At 44.5% G+C, this 12,328-nt stretch overlaps 1 protein-coding gene across 3 annotated transcripts in view; it reads left to right on the forward strand.

The window, feature by feature from the left end:
* Window positions 1–667: 667 nt before the first annotated feature.
* The window catches only part of AFF3 (ALF transcription elongation factor 3), a 685,346-nt gene continuing 673,685 nt past the window's right edge, over window positions 668–12,328 (forward strand). The window contains exons 1-2 of one of the 3 annotated variants that reach the window (XM_049856158.1): window positions 668–778; window positions 9,597–9,714. The gene's annotated coding sequence lies outside the window, so the exon portion shown is untranslated. Of the gene's footprint in view, window positions 779–9,596; window positions 9,715–12,328 lie in introns of those variants that run through there. The other 2 variants (XM_049856156.1, XM_049856165.1) reach the window with 2 other exon arrangements.

Here is a 12,328-nt window from a genome sequence, read left to right on the forward strand (position 1 = left end):
TTGGATATTAGGCAGTTTTAGGAACCAGCAGAACTTTAATAAGTTGAGTTGCTGTTGTTGGCTGTCATCAAGTTGGCCCCTGTCTCATGGCGACCCCATGTACAAGGGGATCCAACTGTTGTGATCCATAGGGTCTTCATTAGCTGATTCTCAGTAGTAGATTGTCAACACTTTCTTCTTAGTTGTTCTTTGTCTAGAAGCTCCACTGAAACCTGTTCAGCATCATAGCAACACTCAAGCCTCCAGTGACAGATGGGTGCACGAGGTGCATTGGTCAGGAATCAAACCTGGGTCTCCCGCATGGGAGGTGAGAATTGTATCACAAAACCACTGCTGCCCGCATACTACTCCATTTGAATCAGTCTACTTGATGATAAGAATACATTTAATAGACTCCAGTATTTCGCTGGGATTCTTGATAAGGAGCCTATGTAGAGCTAGGGAGTGGTGGAGCTGTAAAAGTGAAGCCCAGGGTGACCCCAGGCTTCTGCTTCCACCCCTCTGGTAGACCTGGCCTTCTAGTTGGTGAGAAAAGGCTGGCTGGGTGCCTGGCAGAGAGGAACACCACTGGGTGGTTCAGTCACTTGCCTCCACACTCTCACGTCCTCTATCAACACCTGCACGCTTGAGTCGCGGCCACACACACTCTTCCTGTTGATACAGGAAGTGTAATTCAGAAAGCTTTCCAGCAAGACAGGGAGCTCCACGCTCAGCCTCAGAGGAAAGAAGCTGGACAGCTAATTTGGGAGAGAAAGAAAAGGAGCCCGTGAGTTGAGAGGTAAGACCAAGAAGCCCCATGTCTGGGCCGTCTGGGTTGACTTGGGTAGAAAAGCAGTGACCTTCACTGTGTGCCCTGAGAGATGAGGCTCAAGGTAGCCTGGCCTCAGCTCCTCAGGCTGGATGTCCTCTTCTGCCCATGGAGGTATTCCAGCCCTGGTTGAATGGCCGGCAGATTGAGAAGGCAGAGATGGTCACAGGATGCACGTGTGTGTAGCATGTAAAGAAAACACATCTGAGGTCTGAATGTGCTCACATGCACTTATGATGATAGCTAGGCCCATGGGTACTTGTGAAAACATGTCTGCTCTTCATTTAGGTGGTTAACCCTCATCTCGAGAAAAGAACCCATGACATTTCCAGAGACTGGACCACAAGGAAGACCTCAGTGAGTGACCTCACAGAGGCCTGGCTTTGGTCACAGGAAGGAGACAGTGTGTGTGGTTCATCCTAAGTCCACCACAACTCCTGCAGAAATAGATCAGAAGGCACGACCCTCTCATCGTCAGGGGTAACAGCATTATCTTTGTATGCCTTGGGTACCAGTGCGTGTGTGTGTGTACACACGTAATATATATTATGTATTTTTTTTTATATATACACAGCACATTGTGTGTATATATATACATACATACATGCACACAACACATGCATCATATAAAACTACAACAGTGGCCACACTTTTGAAGCTACAGGGAACCAGTAGTATTACAAAGGATTTTTTCTAGTACATGAATTCCCTGCTATTGAGGTCTTAAAATATAAAAGTTAAATCACGTTCTGTTGTTGTTGTTGGGTGCCATCAATTTCGACTCATAGAGACCCCATGTGACAGGGTAGAACTGCCCCCGGTGGTTTTCTGGGCTTTCATTTTTATGGGAGCAGATGGACAGGTCTTTCTGTTGAGGAGCTGCTGGGTGAGTTTGAACTCCCAACCTTTCAGGTAGCAGCCAAATGCTTAACTGTTGTGCTACCAGGGCTCCTAAATCATGTTTAGATATGCATTCAATCATTCCTTTTGTTTGGTGGGCGGGGCGGGAATCCCATGAGGGATTCAGGTGGATGAGGACTGTTCAGGTAGTCTGGGGTCTGATGTTACAACAAGAATAGCTAAAGACCCAATGTGACTTCAGAACCACGTGAGCAAAGAAGCAGCAGCAAACCCATTCCTTGAGGGTCAATTGTACAGGATAAATGAGCAACTTTTTTTTTTTTTAATTATAGTCTCTGCTTTTATCAAAAGAATTTTTTTCCTTGGTGCAAAGTTTAGGAATTCTCTAATTGCAGGAGCTCCTTCCTTTTCTTCTCCAAGGTTTCCCACCTTGCTCCAGCTGTTGTGGTGAAAGGAACACAAATGCTCAATATTCTGGGGTGGGGGGGTGTTGATTTTGTTTCTGGCACCTGCTGTTTCCTTGCCCTGGGCATTGTCTAATTTAGTGTTTAATTGTGTGATGCAAGTTGTCTTAGTCATCTAGTGCTGCTAGAACAGACACACCACAAGCGGATGGCTTTAACAAAGAGAAATTTATTCTCTCACAGTCTAGGAGGCTAGAAGTCTGAATTCAGGGTCCCAGCTCCAGGGAGAGGCTTTCTGTCCTTGTTGGCTCTGGGGGAAGGTCGATCTTCTTCTGGCCTAGGACCTTCTCAGCACAGGGACTCCAGGTCCAAAGGACATGCCCTGCTCCTGGCTCTTCATTCTTGGTGGCATGAGGTCCCTCTCCTCTCTGCTCGATTCTCTGTTTTATTATCTCAAAAGAGACTGACTCAAAATGCAGCCTAATCCTGTAGATTGAGTCCTGCCTTGTTAACATAATAAAAAAATTATTAACATAACTGCCTTTAATCCTGCCTCATGAACATCATAGAGATTAGGATTTACAACACACAGGAAAATCACATTAGATCACAAAATGGTAGACAACTGCACAGTACTGGGAATCACGGCCTAGCCAACTGATACACATTTTGGGGGGACACAATTCAACCCCTACCACATATATTTACATTTCTTTGCATTTAGAAAATAAAAAAATGTACATTGTTCATTCACTAGACTTCTGGATTCAAAACCTAGTCTACCACTTACTATGGCTTTGGGCAAGTCACCATACCTATCTGTGTAGAGTTCCTGCTTCTGTATAATGGGTACAGTAACGGTTTCCACATCTAGGGTTGCTATGAGTTGGAATCAACTGGATGGCACACAACAACAACAATAACAAATGTCTTAAGTAGGAGCCCTGGTGACATGATGGTTAAGTGCTTGGCTGCTAACCAAAAGGTTGGTGGTTCAAACCCACCCAGTGTGCTCCATGGGAGAAAGACTTGGTGATCTCCTCCCAGAAAGACAGAAGACCCTGTGGGCAGGTCTACTCTGTCACATAGGGTTGCAGTGAGTCGGAATCGACTTGACAGCACCCAACAACCTCTTGAGTAGGCCAGGTGTGGTTCAGTGTTAGAATTCTCACCTTCCATGTGGAAAACCCAGGTTTAATTTCCAGCCATTCCACCTAATGTGCAGCCACCACCTGTCTGTCACTGGAGGTTTGGGTTTCAGCTGAGCTTCCAGACTAAGATGGAGTAGGAAGAAAGGCCTGGCAATCTACTTCAAAAATCAGCCACTGAAAACCGTATGGACTACAACAGTTTGATCCACAACTGATCACAGGCATAACCCGACTGGGCGGAGTTTTGTTCTATTGTGTCTGAAATGGCCACGAGACAGGGTCAGACTCCATGACAGCTAACAACGTAATAGCTTCTCAGGTGTGGGTTTAATGAGATAACACATGTGCTTAGAATAGTGTCAGGGCACACTGAAAGGGCTGGTGAATGTTAGCTGCCATTATTATTAAACCCTTTGCCACAGCTGAGCTCTTAACCACTGCGCCACCAGGGCTCCACCATTATTATTGCGTGGCACAGTGGTTAAGCATTAAGGCTGCTAACCAAAAGGTAGGCAGTTCAAATTCACCAGCTGCTCCTTGGAAACCCTATGGGGCACTTCTACTCTGTCCTATAGGGTCACTATGAGTCGGAATCGACTCAAGGCAACGAGTTTTTTAGTTTTATTCAATTAAGCTGTCAAACTTGAAGGGAGATGGTAGGAGGCTGGGAAAGATTGAAGGCAGGGTGGGGAGTTTGTAAAATGGCTTTAGGAGGAGACACAGGAGGTCAGAGGAACAGCCCCGTGCGGGTTACCCTGCAGAGCTGTAGAGGAGGCTGGGGAGCGAGAACAGCCACACTCCTAACCACAGGTCACACATGTGACAGAAGTAAGCACCTGGCACTCCGTGGACTGGATCACAAGTGCTAGTACACAACTTGTATGTTCGTGTGCACAGTACCTTAGACAGAGGATCCATGTAACCATGACACCCAGATAACAGCAAACACGTGCCTAATGCAGCGTGCTCAGTGCCTTACACGCCTTCTCTCGCTTCAGTGTGTGAGATCCATCGTGATCACCCCTACTGTACAGAGGAGCTGGAGATGCCCTTGGAGCGCAGACCTGGGCAGTGGTGGAGTTGGGATCTGACTATCTCTGGAGCCCGTGCTCCTAACCCCACGTATCACCACTAGAATAAGGATTGAATGGCAATGAAACGTAACGGATGGGGGAATTCAAGAAATGATTTCAAGGTCATGTGGAGAATTAACAGCCTGGTGGGGAGCAGGATGCTGGCCTCCCGTTTCTAGACCCTTCATTCTGCACTGCTGCACCGAGGTCTAACTCCTGGGCGGGCATCCTGCCTCCCGCCCCTTCACTAAACCACTTTCTCTTCCTCACTTCAGTTTCTATCTGTTTAAGCCAGCTGCTGTCAGGTCGATTCTGACTCATGGCGACGCCAAGTGCATCAGAGGAGAACTGTGCTCCAAAGAATTTTCAATTGCTGATTTTTTAGAAGTAAATCACCAGGCCTTTGTTCTGAGGTGCCTCTGGGTGGGCCCGAGTTGCCAGCTTTTTGGTTAGTGGCTGCACGTGTTTACTGCAGAGTGGGTATAATAACCTGCCCTGCAGGGCTCACAGGGTTTTATGAGGTTCCAATTATGCTATATCTAAGAATTCTACTATAATCTTTCTGATGCGTATAAGAAATGTTGAAACTTACTTTCAGTAAAGGCAAGTTAAAGAGGAAGGGAAAGCACAATTGGTGTTGGTTCTTAATGACAGTTAAATAATGTTGTTTTTTTAAAATTAAGAAGTGTGATGTAGAGATTTCACAACGATACAGAAGTATTAGAGTAAAAATCCGCAGTCCCAGCTCCCACCCACGCTTGGACCTCTCGGTCTATACGTTCCAAAAGGGCAGAAATGGGAGTTAAATTTGGTTAGTTGGCATGTCATTAAGAATGATTCAGCTTATTCCTTCCAATGGCCACGCCGTATTCTCTTGGACTGATATTCCGTAACGGGTTTAACCAATCTTCATAAGTGGAAAATTATTTTCAATTTCTTGGTATTACAAACCAAACTGCAGTACTGTTCTTTTACGGATTCTTTGGTGAAACCATCCTACCTGTTCTTTTACTTTCAGAAGATCTAATAAGCAAATGGTGCTATATCGTTTTTTGTTTTTATTGGCTTTTCTTTGATTAGTCATGAGTCGAGTCTCAGTGTGCTAAAACACAGCTTTCTGAAAAACCAAAAACATTACCCCTCACCCAGAAAACAGTCAAAATACATGTTCGTTTTCAAGTGAAACGGCACCATTTTCTCCTGATTAAAAACAAGCAGGTGTTTGGGTACAAATATAACCCTATTAAAAAGCACCTTGTACAAATGCTCCTCTTTATAGCTTTTAACGGTGATAAAATAGGGGGGTTATAATGAACACAAGACAACTAGACTCCTGAGATAACTAATAAACACGACAATCTGATTTATTGCTGCGTCTCTGCTATAGTCTGTTGACAGATTTTTCTTTATGGAAAAATTACCATGGTTTAAATTTCTATCATATGGCACTTAATTCAATCGACAATATGGTACCAATTAGATCCTGCTTAAACTACCATCAGCCAGCAGACTACAGGACATGTTAAGTAGGACGACAATCAAAAGACTTCGTGGCAGCTTCCTCAGGGCCCGGGGGGTCGTACCCACACGGTGGATGATGACGAGAGCGAAAGGGCAAGTTGTACACCTAACTGCCCCTCCTGGAATAGGAAATCTTCCAACTTCCAAAAACATGTGAAGAGTTCCTGTTTGAGTCTGTTGATTTTCACCCTTTCCTCCACTCCTGCGTCATCCTGTGTCCCTCGCTCTTTCTACTGTAGTGAAAATAGTTTTAAAAAACAACCCATCTCGAAATCCCTGCATGTGCAATTCAGTGACATTGATTATGGTCTTCATACTGGGCACTGGCTCTCACTACCCTTTTCTAAATCATTCCACCACCATTGACATAAACCTAAGTGGTGAAACATTGGGCTGCTAATCAAAAAGTCTGCAGTTCAAATCCATCAGCCACTCCTTGGAAACCCTGTGGGGCACTTCTACTCTGTCCCATAGGGTCGCTATGAGTCGGAATCAACTTGAGGGCAAACACCAATGCCCTTTAATCATAAGTTCCTCCTTTCTCCCTCCCTCCTACCCCTTGTAACCACTAATAATCTCCAATTTCTATATATTTGCATATTTCATGTAAGTGAAATTGTACAGTATCTGTCCTTTAGCTTATTTCACACAGCATGGTGTTTTCAAGGTTTGTCCACATTGTGGCATGCATCAGAACTTCGTTTTTCTTTATTCCATGTGTGTATACCCCACGTTTTATTCATCCATTCATCTGCTGACGGACATTTCAGTTGTTTCCACCTTTTGGCTATGGTGAAGAGCGCTGCAGTGGTGTGCAGGTTTCTGTTTGCGCTGCTGCTTTCACTTCTGGGTATATACCTACCGCTGGGGTTGCTGGGTCATAGGACCATCCTCTGCCCCCTTTGACTGACATGTTACAAAAGAAAAGGCCTTCTACTCCAAAATCCTCTTTAACGTGAGGGTGGCTCACTGTAACGCAATTTTCACGTCCCATCGAGTGCTGTGTTTTGAGATTTCGTCGTTCTCTGAAGTCCTGAATGTTGACTGTGGTGAGAGAGCTGCCTTCTTTTCTCATTTTCCACTGGGGAAGGGCAGATCAGATCCTTGGTTTCAGGCACTGCGTCCCAGAACTCTACACAGCAGGACGTCTCAGAAGGGAAGACTGGAGGGGTAATAGGAAGAGATGGACGGTTGGAGGATGACAGCTCCCAAATTGACAAATGTCTTCCACGCAGTCCATGGCTGCTGTGCAGACTCTGAGTGGAGGCTGGCTTGTTGTAAATGAAAAGACTAGCCCCTGGTGGGTTTGTTCGTGTAGAAGACGCGTGAAAAAGGGAGCACCAGGCGAATGGCTTCTCCACTGCTTTCTTTGTTCCCTTTCCCGTCGCTCTGCTTCTACACTGGGAGTAGAGTAGGAGACCAAGGAAATTCCTTAGAACTGGAGCAGTAATGCCGAACCCTAAACCATAGTAATAGGTACGATTTCCCGAGCTCCTGTTCTGTTCTGGGCTATTACAGACATTTTCCAAGCTCTCACAACAGCCCTTCGAGGTAGATATTAACCAGTTGCTGTCGAGCCGATTCTGACTCAAGGTGACGACACCATGTGTTGCAGAGTAGAACTGCGCTCCACAGGGTTTTCAAGGCTGTGATCTTTTTGGAAGCAGATCACCAGGCTTTTCTTTCTAGTGCCTCTGGGTGGGTTTGAACCACCAACCTTTTGGTGAGTAGTGGAGCGTTTAACCAATACGCCACCCAGGGACTCGTAAGGTAGATATTATGCACTCATTTTGCAAATGGAGAACCAAGGTTAAGAAACCTGCCCAAGGACACACAGCTATATGTGGGGTTCAAACCCTGACTGCCCAACTCTAAAACCTTCCACACCAGGCTGCCTTAGGGTTATGCTCAGTCCAGGCGACACAGCAGCAGCGAGTATGGTGCCAGCTGAATGAATTAACCATTAACCGCTCTGTGTGTGTGTATGTGTGTGTGTGTGTGTGTGTGTGTGTGTACGTGAGTGCTCCAGGATTGGCTAACTAGGAAGAGGCAAGTTAGGGGTTCAGAGGAAAAACATCCCATATGTTATAGCTTTGCCTGGCCTGTCCCTATTTCTAAATACCGTGACAAAATTTTCTGAAGCAAAGATCAAAGGACATATGGTAGGACTCAGGGGTTAACAAAAAGAAGAATAGTTGAAATTGGGAATATCTGGGGCAATTCGAAATGTGAGGCTCCAATCATTCCCAGAGCCCTGAAACTCATGGCGTTCTTTGGAAAACACCCTGAAATACTGACATGTTAAATCTCACCCTCCAAACTACTAATGATTCTCCTTGCAGAAATTAGGACTGCCTTATCCATCCGCTATATAAATGCATAGCAGTGAGCCCCCAAACAAACAAAATCCATTTCTGTCGAGTTGATTCTGACTCATAGCTACCCTATAAGACAGAGTAGAATTGCCCCATAGAGTTTCCAAGGCTGTAATCTTTATAAAAGGCTGCTGAGTGGCTGGTGGGTTCAAACTGCAGACCTTTCAGTTAGCAGGCGAACCCCTAACCACTGTGCCACTAGGGCTCCTGTGAGCCCCCAGGCCCATGAAAAGAACCAAGGTGTTGAAATGTTTGCACCAACTCTAAAATCTCTGTAAACAGTAAAAGAATTATTTATGGTATCTGGATACAAAATATAAAAAATAAACAGATTTCTTGCAGTATCCAAAAAAAAAAAAAATGCACTTTTTTTCTGTTTGGATACAAAATATAAAAAATAAACAGATTTCTTGCAGCAAAAATAGCCAGTAAGAAACTACAATGGAAAAAAAAAAAAGATATAATTCACAAAGGCCTCTGAAATTTGAATATCTAGAAATGAACTGAGGGAACAAAAGAGAACTTTGTGAAACAGAACTACGAAATCTACTTAGGGAAGTAAGACGTACAAACGGAAACAAGCCTTGCAGACGGTAGACAAGAAAACTCAATATAAATTCTCACAAATTAACGTATACATAAAAAGCAAAATTCCAATGCATTTGGGAGGAAATGAACTTGATAAAATGTATCTAAACTGCATTTGGAATTTTAGATAAGAATGCCGAGGATGGTTGTGAAAAAGGACAAGTGGGGATGGGGATGGAGGGGCGCTTGCTGGGTCAGGTATGAAAGCTTCCCACGTCACATGGTTCCAGGATGGATGGACGTATCAATGGGAAAGGAGAGGAAGCAGGCACACACACACGTGCACACATGCTCAAACTTAGTATGTGTCTGGCATGCCCTTCCTGGACGCTTGGGTTGCCTCTCACTTCCTTCAGGTCTCTGCCCAAATGCCACCATTTCAGAGAGGACTTCCCTGAACACCAGCCCTGCTTCCCCCTGTCCACAGCATGGTGAAGAGCTCGGCTGCCAACCAGAAGGTCGGCAATTCAAATCCACCATCCGCTCCTTCAAAACCCTATAGGGTAGTTCTACTCTATCCTATAGGGTCGCTATGAGTGGGAATCGACTCAACCGCAAAGGGTAACATGTTATAGGGATTCCTTGGGTGGCGAAAACTGTCAAGGTCCTTGGCTGCTAACCAAAAGGCTGGAGGTTCGAGTCCACTCAGAGGCACCTAGGAAAAAAGGTCTGGCAATCTACTTCCAAAAAATCAGCCATTGAACACCCCCTGGAGCAGGTTTTGCTCTGACACACGCGGAGCGGTCGTGAGTCAGAGCTGACCTGACGGCAGTTGGCTAACATATTATTGTACGTATTTTTGTTTTCGTTGTTAGTTGCTGTCGAGCGGATTTCCACTCACAGCCTCCCTCCTCCAGAGTGTAAGTGCCCTGCTGTGTCCCCGGTACAGAGAACACTGAAGAATTCCCTGCAGGTATCACAGACCTTACACAGGTGCGTGTTATGTGACCCAGCATTTTCATTCCTTGTAATTTCTACACACACACACGCACACACGCACACAGATATTTACTGTGATGTGTATAATCATAGCAAAAAAACAGAGATGAGATGAATTCCCAAAACAGGGTATGGCTTTAATAAATGATAGTGCCTAACTCTGGCAAAATACTATGTATAGTTATGTAAAATCCTGATGTACGTTTCTTTTGAGATGGAAAGATGATCCTTTATGTTGTTAAGTGAAAATAAGCTGGTTAAAAAGTAGTATGAACGGTATGGCTAAGGAGCCCTGGTGGTGCAATGGTTAAGAACTTGGCTGTTAACTGAAGGGTTGGCGGTTCAAACCTACCAGCCAATCCGTGGGAGACAAGACCTGGCAATCTGCTTCTGCAAAGGTTACAGCCTAGGAAACCCAATGGGGCAGGTCTACTCTGTCCTGTAGAGTCGATATGGGTCCTTATCGACTTGATGGCACACAATAGTAACAAGAGCAGAGTATGACTGCACTCTGGTGAAAAAATACATGTGTACCAGAAGATGTACATGCAACCATTAAAGCATGTGTACCAGAAGATGTACATGCAACCATTAAAGCATGTGTACCAGAAGATGTACATGCAACCATTAAAGCATGTGTACCAGAAGATGTACATGCAACCATTAAAGCATGTGTACCAGAAGATGTACATGCAACCATTAAAGCATGTGTACCAGAAGATGTACATGCAACCATTAAAGCATGTGTACCAGAAGATGTACATGCAACCATTAAAGCATGTGTACCAGAAGATGTACATGCAACCATTAAAGCATATGTACCAGAAGATGTACATGCAAACATTAAAGCATGTGTACCAGATGTACATGCAAACATTAAAGCATGTGTACCAGAAGATGTACATGCAAACATTAAAGCATGTGTACCAGATGTACATGCAAACATTAAAGCATGTGTAGCAGAAGATGTACATGCAAACATTAAAGCGGTCACATCTAAACCCCAAACCTGTTGCTGTCGAGTCGATTCCAACTCATAGCAACCCCGTAGGACAGAGTAGAACTGCCCCATAGGCTTTCCAAGCAGCGGCTCGTTCTATCTAGTGCTGGAATAGTGAATGAATGCAGTTTATATTTTCATTCCTTTTTGATTCCCTCGTTTTAAAAGACTCTATATTGCTGCTGTACTCTAAAAAATTAATGTTACAAACTCATGTCAAAAAAAAAAAAAAAAGCCATTTGTTACCTAATAATTTGCTTTGCTGTCTGCAAGCGATCAATAGGGGAAGCCAACGGTTTTTTAAAAATGTATGTGAGCCATAAGACAAACAGAAAATTCTACTTATTTCTTTTTTTTCCTTTCAATTATGAAAAGACAGGCAGCATTCCATTTTAACAGCAGAACCACTAGGTTCAGTCTCTGGGTGTAGATTGAAAACCAGTGGCCCAAAATGCAGACCCAAGAACATCCTGCCAAGGAGGAAGGCTGTGCTGGGACAGTCATCCCTCGTAGCAGGCGGACTGCACATTAAGCCCCTGACTCCATCATTACTGGTTGTGTGGTGGTGGGCAAGCTACTCAGCTTCCCAATCTGTAAAATGGGAAGCTGTACATATTCAATCAGCAAATGTATATACCTGTCTTAGAACAGGAGCCCTGGTGGCCCAGTGATTAAGACCAAAATGTCGGCAGTTTGAATCCACCAGCCGGTCCTTGGAAACCCTATAGCACAGTTCTAGTCTGTCCTGTGGGGTTGCTATGAATCCGAATCGACTCGACAGCAATGGGTTTGGGTTTGGTTTGGTTTTCTTACAACAGTGCCTAGAATACAAAAACAAACAAATAAATAACAGTTCCTACTGAGTTGATTAATGGTGACCGAATGTGTGTCAGAGCAGATTGCCAGGCCTTTCTTCCAAGGCACCTCTGGGTAGACTCAAACCTCCAACCTTTTGTTTTTTTGTTTTAATTGTGCTTTAGGTGAAAGCTTACAGCTCAATTTGTCATACAAAAATTTACACACATATTGTCATGTGACATTAGTTGCAATCCCTCTAATATGACAGCACACTCCCCCTTTCCAGTTCAGCCAACCAGTTCCTGTCCCTTTCTGCCTTCTCACCCTGCGTCCAGAAAGAAGCCGCCCATTTGATCTCGTGTATCTGCTTGAACTAAGAGCACACTCTTCTTCATAAGTGTTATTTTATGTTTTATAGTCCAGTCTAATCTTTGTCTGAAGAGTGGGCTTTGAGAATGGCTTTAGCTCTGGGTTAACAAAGTGTCTGGGGACCATGTCTTCTGGGGTTCCTCCAGTCTCAGTCAGACCACTAAGTCTGGTCTTTTTACATGAATTTGAGTTCTGTTGCACACTTTTCTCCTGCTCTCTGTTGTGTTCCCTGTCAGGGCAGTCATTGATGGTAGTCGGGCACAATCTAGTTCTTCTGGTCTCAGGCTGATGCAGTCTCTGGTTTATGTGGCACTTTCATCTTTTGGGCTAATGTTTTCTTTGTGTCTTTGGTGTTCTTCATTCTCCTTTGCTCCAAGTGAATTGGGACATATTGATGCATTTTAGATGGCAGCTCTCAAGCTTTTAAGGCACGAGAAGCCA

The sequence above is a fragment of the Elephas maximus genome, chromosome 17, assembly GCF_024166365.1.
Source record: "Elephas maximus indicus isolate mEleMax1 chromosome 17, mEleMax1 primary haplotype, whole genome shotgun sequence".
Classification (NCBI taxonomy): Eukaryota; Metazoa; Chordata; class Mammalia; order Proboscidea; family Elephantidae; genus Elephas; species Elephas maximus.